We start from the raw sequence: 13,177 nt of genomic DNA on the forward strand, positions 1-13,177 counted from the left end.
CTGTGGGATGAAAATAACAGCGTTTCGGCGACATGGCGACAAACACACTCTACAAACGCAACTCTTGTGTATTCCTGTGGGCGGAGGTTAGTCAAAAAACTGTTTTAGTGACGTCATTAAAGAAGGAAGTAGAGGGATGTAGTCCAAACTGGCCGTTCGATGTAGGCGACTTCTGTTAAATATATTATCTCGCTTGGCATTGAACTTTGAGCTTTAAAATTTTACAGATTTTATTTATACTCTAACAACAACATTACACACTAACTAAAGTTTGAAACATGGGATCACGAAGAACGGGACCTTTAAATAAATAACAAGAATCTGGTAACTTGGTCACTTAAAATGACCAGTTTCCATCTTCCACATGTGATTCATAATACATGTTCCTTAACTGACAGTGTTGCTAATGGCTTTACTTAAAACTTTAAATCCACATATGGTTGACTGCAAGCAATAATGATGCAGTTATGTCTGATTGGATGTTACATAATGATTGTCTAGCTTAATAAGCCAGATGTTAACCATTATCATAAAATAAAATAATAATAATAATAAAAATATTTATATGTGTTTGTCACAAAGACAAAGATTCCTGGAAGACAGTAACATTTCACAGATTTACACAGAGACATATGGCTATGTTCACACACACAATTACAAAGTCTCTCACTTTGATCCACTGTTACAAATCCAAATCACTATGGTGAATTTAAAAAATGATTTGAACCATCTTGCTGTGCTCCTGTGAGGCATTTATTTCACCATCTGGTTCAGGTTCACCCTTATAAGCTTTCCTCCCTGACATTCACTATATGTTTATTGGGTAGTTTCACTCTGCTGTGGAAACTGAGAACATGACGCAGGTGTTGACAAATGTTGCAATATGCTGAGGGGGCATAAAAGACCACTGAGAAAAAGAGAACAAAGCTGGAACACTTAAAATCCTGTTTTTGCCCATTTCATTAAGAGAATGCATTTACATTTAAATCTTCATATCTATGAGCTTTCTAGTTTGCATTGAGGTATGAGTTTAAATTATGGTTTAACTTGCGTGTAGCATATGCTTATGTGCAGACAAATACATACACTGAAGTATATACTCACACACTGACAGCTGAATCTTTTTTTCCAGAGAGGGCACAACAATGAGCTATCAGTTAACAGAGCCTATTGGCATTATGAACAGCAAATTAACACCAGTATAGTTTGCATAGCAGCCCTGTACTGAGATAAAAGGACAGAGCCACCTTAATTAATCTGAACTAAAGTGACCCGTATCAGCCAGAGGCTTTTCCTTTATCCTTCCTCTTTGTTTTTTTTTTTTTTTTTTTTTTTTTTTTTCTGTTTTGATGAGTTAGAGCACAAAAGCCATGCAAATGTTGTGTATCTGTGTATGTGTGGGACAAGAGAGGCTAAAAAGTCATAGTTGGTACATTGCATTGATAGTTTGCCAAAATGAAAATGCTGTCATCATTTACAACCTCATTTACACCAGCTGAAAAACCTTTTATTTTATGAAACATAAAAGTTGATACTTATATTATATTATATTATATTATATTATATTATATTATATTATATTATATTTATTTTTTATTTTTTTTTAAATGATTTTTCCAATGAAAATCAGTGGTGTTTGAACCTCAACATGTTCCTGTGTTCCATGGAAAAAAAAAGTCATATAGGTTTGGAACGACATGAGGGTGAGTAAATGATGACAAATTTTCATTTGGTGAACTATCCGTTTAAGTGAATGGAGGCAAATTATGTGTCCATGCCACATATATTACACAGAAACCTCATCCAACCCTATATTTGCTCGACAAATTTTTAAATGAAATTAAAATGAAGCACAAGTGAGGATGACACGCAGCTCTCCAAGCTGGGGTGTCGGGTTCTTACTTCCCTGCAAATAACGCTCCAATTTTTATCCAAGCTGTCTAGTGATTAGCCACGGTGGTCCAGCCTTGTCACTAAGGAAATGCCCCATGCCACTTCTTGGCATTGCAAATGAGTGTTAGAGCTTGCCAGCTGGCCCTGGATTGCTCGGTCCCCTTCAGTCTAAAACAGGGATTTCTGAATACTGAAACCTTGGCCTGTTGCATCTCTCTGGTTGTTGTGGGATGGAACAACAGCAAAAACTGAAATCTATACACTGAAAAAAAAATTAACCTAAAAATGGTAACGTCTATATTGGTTTTATTCATTCAAAAATATTATTTAACATAACTGAATCAACCTAAATAAATTAATTTAAATGTCTCTTTTCACAAGATGTAATGTAAGTCTCTGGTGTCCCCAAAATGTGTCTGTGAATTTTCAGCAAACAATTTACTATATAGCTTGTCAAATTTGCCCCTATTTGGGTGTGAACAAAAACATGCTTTGTTTTTGTGCGGGTTCCTTTAAATGCAAATGAGCGGCTGCTCCCAGCCCCCTTTCTGGAAGAGGGAGGAGCTTTAACAGTTCACGCTTCAACAACAACAAAACTGGAGAATCTCACGCAGCCAAAATGTCAGAAATTGTCAGTAGCTGTGTTCAGCCTTACATGTTTGAACCAGAGTGGGACACTGACGGAGATACTCAGGAAGAAGTTACAACTTTTAGAATTTAACTGAATGTTTATGAATGATTAGTGGATACATTTATGTAGTTGTTGTGGATTTAAGAGGATTCATTCAACTCATGTAGCCTACCATCATGTTAATATTTTGTGCAAATCCAGCATTGAACTGACCCTTGTTTGTGAATCAGTCCAGTGTAAAATGATTTATGCAAATATATAACACTTTACCGACTTTCTTCAGCACATTTCCTTCATAAATGAAATTCAACCACAGTGAATTTGGCTCAGATGCAGGGAGTCTACGGAGACTTGTAATGTTTTTTTTTGGTGCAGACATTGTACATCTCCAGCTGTTACAGTAAGGAAACAGAAATGGCTGACTGCTGTGGCTTATTCAGGGTGGTTTCTATGCTAATAGGGCAGATTGTCACCAGTCATGGGCGGGGTTAATCCGGTGATTTATGGGTTTTCTTAAAAAAAGGGGTGGGTGGATTTTTACCATTATAGGCTGGTTGTTTACACACACTGTGGACATACATCTATGTTCAAACACCTTATAAAAGTGAATTTTGCATAACAGGTCAACATTTTGATGGATTAAATTAGGTAGAAATAACTCTTTAAGGTAACAATTGCATGTTACCACTTTTTATAGTGTATCAAATGTTAACAGTCCTTAAGATGTTTCCTGAATTCCGCTCATTTTAGTCTCATTTAATAAATATATATGCTTAAAGTCATTAAGCTCGGCTTTGAGGACATTTAGCAATATAAACTGTTAAAGGGAATCTAGTTGTAGCAGCACTAACTGCCAGATGAATTTCTTCTGAGATCTTACATCTTTGGCTCTGTGGTGCATCATGTCTCTGATCAGATTGATGGATGAGTTGGACTGAAGGGCAATAGGTTGTGACAGTGTGGCTCGATTGAGTGTCCCCCACTTGGCAAAGGGAAACTTTAGTGAAAAAACAAGGCAACTGAGTGACAGGTATGGCCCAGACACTGTCTGAGGTGACTCTGGGATGGTGCTTGAAAGGAAGTGCAAATCTCATCCACCTTGTTTAAGACAGTGACAGCTGTTAACTCGCTCAGCTCAGGCTTGCAGCAAAGCAGAACATTGTTCAATGAGCTGGATACATAGAGCAAAAACCTGATTTATCTTGATTAATTTATTATGTATTACCTATAGATAGATAGATAGATAGATAGATAGATAGATAGATAGATAGATAGATAGATAGATAGATAGATAGATAGATAGTAGGGGTGTGACGAGATCTCGTGTCACGAGATCTCGCGAGACTAAAGTGTGACGAGATTTCTCGTCGAGGCGAAAAGTAGTCTCGTGATGTTGCCATGACAGAGTGTTAGGATGATTAGGAAAGAATATGCCACCGCTACGTTTACATTACGCCTCCACTGTCCTTTTGCTTTGTGTTTAATTTAATTCAGTTGGATAACGGTCGCCGCCGCTCCATATTTAAAGAGTTACGCGCGATCACTGAAAGTGAAAGTAAACGCGCGCGCGCATTCAAACGCGATTTCAATACCCGCATTTTGAAAGCGGCTCCTTGATTAATGCAAATATCTCTCAATATGAAAGCTATTTTAGGCTGGGCAGTGTAGCTGTAACCATCTCTTAGCTCTGTATCAAAGAAAAAGTTGGTCTTATTTGCACTTTGAATATTGAGAGAGTGTGATTATGGTTTCAACTTGTAAAGTGTTACCATAAAAATGAATAACAGTTTTCTCTTAATCTTATTAAGCACAAACAATAAGGTTTCATTTGTTAACATTAGTTAATGCACTGTGAACTGTCATCAACTAACAATGAATGACTATTTTTATTAACTAACATAAACAAAGATTAATAAATACTGTAGCAAATATATTGCTCATTGTTAGTTGATGTTGGTTAATGTGTTAATGTTAATAAATGAGACCTTATTGTAAAGTGTTACCATTTTTATTTATACTGTTTTTATTTCTATGATCAGTTTGTGGAAAGGAGTTCAGTTAGGTGGTCAAAGGTTGTAGAAGCTCATAAATCATGTACAGTAAGATCTGAAGAGATTGAAATCATACAGAAGAGAAGTCAGTCAGTTAAGTTAGTGGCAAAACCTTTTACAGTGCTTGAGTATGGTTGTCTTTTACTGCATATGATAATTCATACTCAGAAAGTAGAACTGAATGACATTCATTATAAGATGATTAGTTAAAACATTTCAAATACACCTGCAGAATATTTTTTCTAGTCATGTATTTCGCCATTGAGGATTTCGTAAAAATAGTGTGTAAAAATCTTGTCTCGTCTCGTCTCGTGAACTCAATCTCGAGTCTCGTCTCGTCTCGTGAGATACCCGTCTCGTCACACCCCTAATAGATAGATAGATAGATAGATAGATAGATATTAGGACATGTGCAATGGGATTTTCATTTCAACACGTAATTTCATCAATGCCAAATGACTGGAAAAAAAAAACTGATTACTTTTTTTGGAAAAATGTACTTTGATTACTAGTGCATCAATATCCATAGTAACCATGAAAACAAGCACATGCTGTGCAATGTATTGTTATCTGAAAGGCCTTTGAGTTTTAGTGTGGCTTTGTGCTGATTATGACTTCAAGACCCAAGTACAATGAAAGCAAGCTGGAACACATTTATATGTACTTTCTGTGAATATACATGAGGGGAGATGGAGAGAGTGAGAAAGACACAGAGATGGTGGGCGTTTAATAGATCAGTGCTTCTCAACCATTTCTGCATGCATCTTTTAGGTTTTACTGTACCTGTCTGTAAAATAAAATCTCTTTATGAATGTGCAAAAAAAAAAAGACAGAGAGAGAGAGAGAGAGAGAGAGAGAGAGAGAGAGAGAGAGAGAGAGAGAGATCTGTAGTATTTCCAATTGCAGTTTCCATTCTTTGTGTCTGGTTTTATTGATGCAGAGCAAAGCTTAAAACACCAACATTAGACAGTGAGAACAACAGCTAAGGTTTGATGGACTTATAGCTTGGCATTAAAGACAGATCCAAGTCATGATCAAAATAGAAGGGAACCTTCTCCAGAAATGTACTTCTTACAATATTTTAAATAAATAATAAAATAAAATAAAAATAATAATAAGAGAGAGAGAGAGAGAGAGAGAGAGACAGAGAAAGACAGAAAAAGCTCTATAATACTATTGTTGGTAAAGTTGAAAAAGAGAGCCCTCAATTTGTGATGGACAGTGTTGGATAAACAAATTTTTATTAAATGCTTGCCTGGGGCCAAGACCTAGTTTTCATCAAAGTGTGATCAACATCACATAGAGCTTACAGGAACTAGTTTATTCCTTATGTCATTCCAGGGCTATGCTCACAAGACTGAAGTATAACAACCAAATTGCAAAAGAGAGAGAGAGAGAGAGATTGGTGTGCTACTATGTCTTTTTATTCATATAACCCTGAAGCACACATATGGAGAATGTCAAAAAACTGAGAATATGATGATTACCTCATAGCAGTCTCTAATTTTAGAACCATGTTTGAAAAACATTGAAATAAGTGATAATGATGTTCTGCTAACACCATATTTGTATTGCCTGGGTGATCCATTTGTTGGAACATGTTATCATTCTCCTTGTATGCCCTCAGAAGTGGTCTCGGGGTATCATGCTTCTTGTGATCAGATTAGTGGGTGACACATGGCCGAGGGGCTGGGGAGACTCCATGGCATCCAGTAGACGAAACCCCATTGGGCTCAATCCTATTTACTGGATATCACCATAGCAGCAGGAGTCCTCCGTATGGTGGCAAAGATTCCCATTTGAGCCCAGCAGCCTGTTTCCTTTCCATTAGCCGCTGCAGCACAGCCCCATTCAATTATATCTGCTATACCTGCCAATGTCCTGCACTCACTGCAAACTGTCCAAAGCAGACCTCACTTATACCTATGTAAATTTAGGGACTCTTAAGCATGAATGAATGAATGAGTGAATGAGTGAATGAATGAACAAATCAATCATAAAATTAATCATAAAATCAATCAATCAATCATGAAATCTCTGTCATCATTGTTGTTCCAACCTGTATGACTTTCTTTCTTCTTTGGAACACAAAGGAAGATAATTTGAAGTCTGTTTCAACTGTTTTTGCACATATAATGTCAGACACACACACTCACACACACATGTTCGTTTTTGTGAATTGTGGGGACATTCCATAGGTGTAATGGTTTTTATACTGTACAAACCGTATTTTCTATCCCCCTACCCCTACCCCTAAAGCTAACCATAACAGGAAACTGTGCACATTTTTACTTTCTCACAAAAACTCATTCTGTATGATTTATAAGCCTTTTGAAAAGTGGGGACATGGGGTAATGTCCTCATAAGTCACCTCTTTTTGTAATACCTATGTCATACCCATGTCACTATACACATTTGTGTCCTGATATGTCACAAAAACGTACATATATATATATATATATATATATATATATATATGTGTGTGTGTGTGTGTGTGTGTGTGTGTGAGTGAGTGTGATATATACATTTAAGAAGCATTTGTCAGTGTACGCTGTCATTTAGGAGACAAAGGTTTCTGTAGAAGTTCTTTGTGTTCTTTCACAGAATTCTCTGTCGCTTAAATGACACCAGTGAAATCTTTCCTTATTAGCATATATGCCTGAGAGTGAAACTGTCATCCAGCTGCACCAGCAATTAGCCAGTTTCATCATAAAGACTCGTATCAGCAGAAAAAAGTAATCATTTGCAGTAATGTGAAAGACCTTCCTCGTGATTTCCTCATTAAATTATTCATAGGGCTTCCTCTTGCTTGTATATTTTCCATTTAGAATGACAAGGTTCATTATGAAGATGAAGCTCCTGCCGTATTTTTGTGTAACTCTTTTTACAGGGTCTTTTCTGATTTTCTGGAACAAAATCACACACTCAGAAGTCACAGACCACAAGTGAGAAAAGAGTGAGAATAAAGGATGGAAAAACTTCAGACTTTACAAAGCAAGATTAAGAAGTAGGGCAAGAAAAACATGATTGTTTGTTTGCTTTGTTCGCAGTCTATCCATGTCTCGTCTGATGTGACATGACCTGATAAAGAGCAAGGATGTTTCCAGAATCGCCTAAAGTATAAAGGAGGCACCCCACTCGCAACCATATCTGTGGAGAATCTCTTAAAGAAAATAAAGCAAGCTCTCTCTGATGAGCACCTCCAACTGATAAGGTGTCAGATGTACCACTCCATTACTGTGACTGAGGTTGTTCTGTTTTTCTTTCATTTGAACTCCCACCGCAATAGATTGAGTAATCAGCTCCTCTCCGTGCTCTGTGCGAAGACCCCTGCCAGGTCTCTGATCCACCAACAGATATCAGTGTCTCTTAGTGGATTAAAATAGGGTTAGACAAAATGGATATTATATCAAAGAGTGCATGTGTCTGGCTGCTTCCTCTGTTTCTGCAACGAATGCATGATCAAAACATCAGAGACGGAGAAATAATAGTTCTGAAGTGTGTCGGAATCCAAGCTGTGGTGGAACATGTTTGATTCAGCTGTCGGAATGCACATTGGCATGGGTGTCTGATTTTATTTACCCAACTGTGCCCCATGTAAGACCCTGCAATTGATATTGGCAAGCGAAAAAAATGGTAAAACAACAAAAGACATGTTCATCTTTGGCTTTTAAGTGTATTAAATGGTGGCTTCGTGGGTTTTTTTAATGTGTTACATCAAAACTGTCATATAATCTCTGGTGGAAAGTTAATAAGACAAACTGTATAAAGCGTGCCATGGAATCCTCTCGAGGAGCCTCGACAGGCTCTCCTCAGATATAAACTTGTACGATGATACATGCAATTGTGATACGGAAAGGCAAAGCAAGACATTTTCCTTATGTGACGGCTAATTTGTGCCTTCAGGGAACCTGATTAAAAACTGACATGGATCTGATTGCTCTGCCATCCTGAGGTAACACTGCCAACGTTGGCGCTCTCTCTGTTTTTTTATTTTTTATTTTTTTCTATTCCATCCACACCCCCCTCCTCCTCCTCTTCTGCTTCTTCTCTCTCACACACTTCTTTAAACCAGCCTTGGCTGAAGCGGCCGTGTGAGCAGTGAATCCATTACCCGAGCGACAGCTCAATTCAATTATTAGACGGGCTAATAATCTGACTGAATTGATTGTTCACTATATCCCCAGCCAAATGGCTGTGCAGAGAGGATCATGTTTGGGATTTCTTGCCATAAAGACATCAGGAATAGAGCACATGCTGAATATGACCAGGAGCTGTTCTTAATGAACACCACTACGCTTGCTCAGTCTGAACCCCAAACCATAAATACGCCTAAGGAAATCAATTTTTTAGCGAACAATCATTATTGTCTTCCTTTATTATAACGTTGGTGCAAAAACAACACTGAACAAGATTTTCATCTCATTAAACTCAACATCTAAACTGAGTGTTTTGCATTTCTCTTGATAGACTTCAAATGAGATTCTGAATAGGGATATTAGATCGGTTTTATTTTCAGCATGATCCACATTCACAGAAAAAGAGCCTTTCCTGCCTCAAACTTAAGCCACAAATGGAAAAGAAGTGGGTCAAACTGCAGTTTCAGTAGACTACCAATTTCAATCAACAAAGCACAATTGTGAAAGTAGACATTCCAATTAGCAGGGCAGTAATGGATACCATAATTATAGACCTAACCTACAATTAAGCTCTGACATGATGACCAGAGTAATGGTCTTACAACATAATGGCCTATTTCCAAAATGAGTTTTTGTGAGCATAGTGCCTGTGATTTTCTGTGTGCAACACTGAATTTATTCTTAAATAATTGTATTACTCTAAAAGCTAAAATCGACTTTGAAGTAGGGGAAACTGGGGAGTGTTGAAGTAAGTTGTAACTCACCTATACCTTTAAAATACAGCATGGCTTTTGAGTACCTTTTGTTGCTTATAGAAATTGTTAGGCCATACTGAAAATATCTTGAACACACTTTTTTAATTAAACTTTTTTTTTTTTTTTTTTTTTTTTTTTTGCAAATCCCATTCAATGCTATGCAAGATAAATAACATACATTGTGCAATGATATGGCTAACACAACAGGTGTTTATGTCATAGCTGTTACTATATTGTGCATCATAGAACAGTTTAAAAGTTATATTGACCTGTCAGAAGTCACAGTCATAATGTAATTTAATAACACTGAAAACATGTTAAAAACGAACCAATAAATAAGATAAAGTATTTAATAAAATAGTTTATATTTATTTGGTTTTTTTTATTAAAATATTTATTTAAATTTTCATTAAAAGTAGAACATAATTATTTTGTAACTAAAAATTAAAATTTAACAACAATAAATCCACCCACAACTTTGCTATATAGCAACATGAATATTTAGTGATACGTAATTTGTATAAAACAAATATGGAAATATTATATCAAAGATAGATAAAGAAAAAAAAAAAAAAAAAAAACGTGCAGTCCTCGGTCTTCCCTATATGTCAACTAAATAAAACAAACTAAGAGAGAGTACGAGATTAAAAGAGATATTATGAATTTCCAAATGATCTCAATTCGTTTTATCAGCTGGATTTCTCAATGAGACTTTTCACTTTTTACATTTTTGATTTGATTTGATTTGATTTGATTGAGACGAGAGGGTTTTTCATTCCCCAGTGGGGGCTCACTTTCTTCCGCTTGTTTTGATTGGAGGAGGATTTTAGAGGCCGGTTTAACAGTTGCGTTGGCCGCTCGCTTCAGATGGGACCGCACGACAGGACAGATGAGAAACTGCTTCCATCTGGAAACGCAGGGAGAGAAGGAGGGTTGACTCGACACAGTCACCGGCAGTAAGACACACACATCCTGCTTGCGTTACATCGCACCGGTTATCATCATTCCAGCTCTTGGAGGAGCAGAGCGAACGTGCGCGCAGAGCATCTGCACCTGACTGATCGTGGACGTACCACAGTTTCATTTCACCAGTCTTTATTTAACAGTTACCTTCGGTACTTACTTGAAGAAGGGGGAAAAAAAGAGAAAGAAATCAACCGGGTTTTTACGTTTTGCTTCAATTCTGGGAGAGGACTTTTGCAAGGAGGACCCTGTGTCTGGAGTGCTAATACACAGACTGCTCTCGTTGGATGTTGATTGTTGGTCAAAGAGAAGAAGTGGCAGCGTCTAGCAGCTGTTGGGACCACCACTGGACAACCGGTGTCGTCTAAAAGTGTTCAAAGGTAGGAAGTGATGATGCTGAAATGCGCATCATATCCACGCTGGACTGCAAAGAGCTGTCTTCAGAGGAACGGAGAGGACAGGTCAGCCGTTCTCACCTAAGGTTTTCTCCATTCCTCAGCAAACAGCTCTTTTGCAGTGACTGCACACCTATTGTAAACCATGCACACTTTAGTCTGTTGTGAATGTGAGCTCTTCAGATGGCGTTCAGAGTAGGGATTTGCTCTTGTAGACAGCTGGACCATGGAGCTCATGGCTCAGCGAGAAGCTCAACTTTTAGTTTTTAGCTGTTCTTCACGCTCGTGAGCACGACGTGGTGGAGATGCATTGCGTTCCACTGAGCCTGAGCCTGAAAAAACAAACAAACAAAAAAAAAATAATCAAGTTTAATGAATTATAGGCTATAATATATATTTAGCTATTTTAGAAATAACCTGCAGTTTTATTTTTAATGGTTATTCGACATCATTATTAGCTTAGCTTAGGCTATTTGTTTTATTTTCGTGACTTTGGCAAGATATGTGGGACTCTAGATCGTCGAGTGTTGGGAACAACTTTCCATGCAGCTCTAATATCCATAATAATGATTACATCTACTGCAAGGTGCAGGCATGGTGCCCTCTGTTTGTTTATTTGTTAATTTATTTAAGAAGAATTTTATATAGGCTATAGTCTTTCTCCACGTCACGAGCTTTTGGTTTGTAGAAGGGAACGCGCGTCGCCTGTCGCTGGAGTGAATCCACAAACGCCTCAGCATTCACGGTGGGGAATGGAGGAGTCGTGCGGGTGGTGAGAGAGCACAACCCCGGGCATAAAAACAGTCATATACCCCCCATTGTGAGAATCACACCATGAATCATTACACAAATCTTTTATGAGCAATATCAGCTCTGTATTTCCTCTTTATGACACGCAGAACTGGTCAAGATAGTGAGTGATTTAGTAAAGCGAATTAGTGTGTGTGTGTCTGGATGGGATGCTGAGGATTTTACATATGTAAATTAGGTTAGATTTTTTTAAACGTCATATTTTGGTCTTCTATTTTTTTTTTTTTTTTTTAGAAACGTTTTGTCAGACTCAATGCAACGTGATATGTATTATAAGATGTCTGTGCAAAGTCTGTGACTTTGTGGCAGTTACATCTATAGGCCTAAAAAGAGATATGGAAATTATACAAATATTAAACAAAGTCCAATTTTTCTTATCTCATCAATCCAATATGTAGAAATAAGTGTGTGGGCATTATTTATTATAATAATAATCATAATAATAATAATAAAAATAATAATTGAAGAACACCATGTACGCTCACATGCATTCAATAGAGGGTGCTGTTGTTCTATTCAGTCCTGGCCCAGTTTGCTTACCACAGTTTTGTCTCGGAGGACCACTCAAAAAGATTGAGCGCCACCGTCTGTGTTGCTCACGCTCCCCAGGGATGCAGAATTCAATCTAGCAGAGGCTCTGGCTAATGCTGTGGCACTTTGTCAGGATTAACATCTTTCTAGTCAGTGGCTTCTGTTACCTTTGGTGTCACATTACCACCTTGGAGTTGTGTGCAGGGAGAAAAAAAAATGAAGCCCCGGTTTCCTGCTCTTGCATTGTGTTGGGTGCGCTGCTCCAGTCCCACATCACTGCGGGTCGATAGAGGAAGAGACTCAGTCATTTTCAACAAATAAAGGCATTTGTTATGGTGACTTGTGAAGCTTCACAAAGAGCCCACTTTTTTTCCACCAGCCACATCCAAACAAGGCTGGGAGATCTCTGTGCTGAGTTTAATTTTCAATTAAAGAAAAGAATACCTCAGCTAGAACAGATTTTCAGAGATCATCTGATCAGTCCATATTTTCATTTCAGGTTTCATTAAAGCAGATCTTTTGAAAAGCAAAAGTGAAGTTACGATCAGACAAACAGTGCTTTGCACATAAATTGGCTTTGCTTGCTAAAAAAAAAAAGGTAAATTAATCTCCACACCTAGGTAAATTCATTCATGTTGAGGCATGAAGAAAGTCTTTCAGATTCTTCGGGCAGCCTCCTTGGCAGTATCGTCTCATTGTGGTGGTTTCCACTCAGGCGTAGAATAATGATGATTATACCAGCACTTGGACAGGGCCAAGTTGTTTGTGCCAAATGTCTCCAGTGCAGGAATCTCATGCCATCTGTTAGTGACCTTGGAACACATAAATAAAATTTTTTATGACTGGTGACTTGAGTGTATGAGAACTCTACACTTTCTATTGTATAAAGCTGGTGATTTGCTTGGCAAGTTTGAATCCCTCATGCAGATTTGATCTTTTATATATATATATATATATATATATATATATATATATATATATATATATAAAATAATAAAAGTCTTAGGCA

At 37.5% G+C, this 13,177-nt stretch overlaps 1 protein-coding gene across 1 annotated transcript in view; it reads left to right on the top strand.

Annotated features, from left to right (window-relative positions):
• The first annotated feature begins 10,291 nt into the window (after positions 1-10,291).
• The window catches only part of cdh11 (cadherin 11, type 2, OB-cadherin (osteoblast)), a 54,617-nt gene continuing 51,731 nt past the window's right edge, over positions 10,292-13,177 (top strand). Inside the window, exon 1 of the mRNA XM_048184698.1 lies at positions 10,292-10,812. The gene's annotated coding sequence lies outside the window, so the exon portion shown is untranslated. The remainder of the gene's footprint in view (positions 10,813-13,177) is intronic.

Source organism: Megalobrama amblycephala, linkage group LG3 (genome assembly GCF_018812025.1).
Source record: "Megalobrama amblycephala isolate DHTTF-2021 linkage group LG3, ASM1881202v1, whole genome shotgun sequence".
In the NCBI taxonomy this organism is placed as follows: domain Eukaryota; kingdom Metazoa; phylum Chordata; class Actinopteri; order Cypriniformes; family Xenocyprididae; genus Megalobrama; species Megalobrama amblycephala.